The sequence below is a fragment of the Schistocerca gregaria genome, chromosome 2 (assembly GCF_023897955.1).
Source record: "Schistocerca gregaria isolate iqSchGreg1 chromosome 2, iqSchGreg1.2, whole genome shotgun sequence".
Taxonomy (NCBI): Eukaryota; Metazoa; Arthropoda; class Insecta; order Orthoptera; family Acrididae; genus Schistocerca; species Schistocerca gregaria.
The window spans coordinates 557200352-557203815 of NC_064921.1; positions in this window are offsets into that span (position 1 = coordinate 557200352).

Consider the following 3464-nt stretch of genomic DNA (forward strand, 5'->3'; position numbering starts at 1 on the left):
CAGGATAGCAATGTCATCAGCGAATCGTATCATTGATAACTTTTCATCTTCAATTTTAATTCCGCTCCTGGACCTTTCTTTTATTTTCATCACTGCTGCCATGATGAACAGATTGAACAGACAAAAGGCTACATCCTTGTCTTAAACCCCTTTTGACTCGAGCACTTCGTTCTTAGTCGTCCAATATTATTATTCCCTCTTGCCTATTGTACATATTGTGTATAACCCGTATCTCCCTACAGCTTACCCCTACTTTTCTCAGACTTTCGAACATCTTGCACCATTTTACATTGCTGAACGCTTTTTCAGGTCAATAAATCCTATGAAGGTGTCTTGATTTTTCTTTTTGTCTTGCTTCCGTTATTAAAGGCAACGTCAGGATTGCCTCTCTCGTACCTTTACTTTTCCTATAGCCAAACTGATCGTCACCTAGCGCATTCTCAATTTTCTTTTCCATTCTTCTGTATGTTATTCTTGTAAGCAGCTTCGATGCATGAGCTGTTAAGCTGATTGTGCGGTAATTCTCGAACTTGTCAGCTCTTGCCGTCTTCGTAATTGTGTGGATGACGCTTTTTAGAAAGTCAGATGGTATGTCGCCAGACTCATACATTCTACACAACAACGTGAATAGTCGTTTTGTTGCCACATCCTCCAACGATTTTAGAAATTCTGATGCAATGGTTTCTATTACTTCTGCCTTATTTAATCTTAATTCCTCCAAAGCACTTTCAAACTCTGATTCTAATACTGGATACCCTATCTCTTCTAAATCGGCTCCTATTTCTTCAGTCACATCAGACAAATTTTCTCCCTCATAGAGGCTTTCTATGTATTCTTTCCACATATCCGCTCTCTCCTCCGCATTAAACGGTGGTATTCCCGTAGCATTCTTAATGTTATCACCCTTACTGTTAATGTCACCGAAGGTTGTTTTGACTTTCCTGTATGCTGAGTCTCTCCTTCCGACCATCATTTCTTTTTCAGTGCCTTCACATTTTTCCTGCAGCCATTTCGTCTTTGCTTCCCCGAATTTCCTATTTCTTTCATTCCTCAGGGACTTGTATTTCTGTATTCCTGAGCCTCCCGCAACATTTTTGTATTTCCTCCTTTCATCACTTAATTGAGGTATTTCTTCTGTTACCCATGGTTTCTTCGCCGTTACCGGCTTTGTACCTATGTTTTCCTTCCGGCTTTCCTCATCGGAGGTTCGAGTCGTCCCTCGGGCATGGGTGTGTGCGTCGTCCTTAGCGTAAGTTTAAGGTAGATTAATTAGTGTGTAAGCTTTTCGTCTTATAAGACCTTACCACAAATTTTTTCCAATTTTTTTCCTACCCAACTTCTGTGATGGTCCTTTTTAGAGATGTATATTCCTCTTCAACTGTACTGCCTACTCAGCTATTCCTTATTGCTCTATCTATAGCCATACATAACTTCAACCGTATCCCGTCATTCCTTAGTACTTCTGTATCCCACTTTTTTGCTTACGGGTACTTCCTGACTAACGTTTCAAACTTCATCCTATTCTTCATTATTACTGTATTGCGATCTGAGTCTATGTCTGCTCCTGTGTACTCCTTACAATCCAGTATCTGATTTCGGAATCTCTGTCTGACCATGATATAATCTAACTGAAATCTTCCTGTATCACCCGGCCTTTTCCAAGTATACTTCCTCCTCTTGTGATTTCTCAACAGAGTATTCACTATCACTAGGTTAAATTTATTACAGAACTCGATTAACTTTCACCTCTCTCATTCTTTGTCTCACGCTCCCTTCTCCTGTAATCTTTTCTCCTACTCCTTCCCTTAAAACTGCATTCCATTCTCCCATGAATATAAGATTTTCATATTCCTTTACATACTGTATTACCCTTTCTATATCCTCATACAATTGCCCTATCTCTTCATCTTTAGCTTGTGTTGTCGGCACGTATACCTGAACTATCGTTGTCCGTGTTGGATTGCTGTTGGTTCTAATAAGAACAACCCTGTCACTGAATTGCTTACAGTAACACACCGTCTTCACTACCTTCCTATTCATAACGAGTCCTACTACCTTTATACCGTCTGCTGCTGCTGTTGGTATTACGCTATACTCATCTGATCAGAGATGACTGACTTCTTTCCACTTCACTGACCTCTACTATATCTGGTTTGAGCATTTGCATTTCCCATTATAGAGTTTCTAGTTTCCCTACCACGTTCAAGCTTCTGACATTCCACGCTCCTACTCATAAAGTGTTATCCTTCCATTAATTATTCAATCTTTTTCTCATGGTAAGTTCCCCCTTGGCAGTCCCCTCCCTGAGATCCGAATGGGGTATTATTCGGGCGGTCTTAGACGCTACAGTCTGGAACCGCGCGATTGCTACGGTCGCAGGTTCGAATCCTGCCTCGGGCATGGATGTGTTTGTTGTCCTTAGGTTAGTTAGGTTTAAGTAGTTTCAAGTTCTAGTAGACTGATGACCTCACACTTTAAGTCCCATAGTGCTCAGAGCCATTTTTTTGGGGAGGGGGGGGGGGGGGGCACTATTACCGAAACTTTTTCCAATTGAGAGATATCACACTTCTTCAATTACAGACCACATGTCCTGTGGATACACGTTACGCGTCTTTAATGCAGTGGTTTGCAATATATGCTCGCGCATCGGTCTGATTGGCTAGCTTCGGTGCTAATTAACTCGGAACAGGGGCACCGTACTACATTTTTTCCTTAGCGCAGCGAACCCCGCAACAGCCTTACAAGTTTTTCATACTTTTTCTGACCACCGTGAATGTAAGATTCCCAATAAAGCACACTTTTCCTTTTTTTATTTCTAGATTAAAGTCGAGCACATACTCAACTTCAGTTACAGTTACAAAATAAAAATTGCCAGCATATATATATATATATATATATATATATGTGTGTGTGTGTGTGTGTGTGTGTGTTTGTGTGTGTGTGTGTGTGTGTGTGTGTGTGTGTGTGTGTGTGTGTGTGTATTTTGTAACTGTAACTGAAGTTGATATGTGCTCGACTTTAATCTAGAAATATAAAATGAAAAGTGTGCTTTATTGGGGATCTTACATTCACGGTATATTTATATATATATATGTCTTCTGAGCACAGTCAACCCCGCAACAGCCTTACAAGTTCATCACACTGTTCCTGACCATTGTGAATGTAGGATTCTCACTAAAACATACTTTTTATTTATTTTATTTCCAGATTAAAATGGAGCACATACTCAACTTCAGTCACAAAATGTATATGCTGGCAATTTTTATTTTGTGATTGAAGTTGAGTATGTGCTCGATTTTAATCTGGAAATAAAAAAATAAAAAGTATGCTTTAGTAGGAATCTTACATTCCCGATGGTCAGAAACAGTATGAAGAAATTGTAAGGCTGTTGCGGGATTGACTGTGCTCAGAAAAAAATTTAATACAGTGCCCCTATTCCGAGTTAATTAGCACCGAAGTTACCC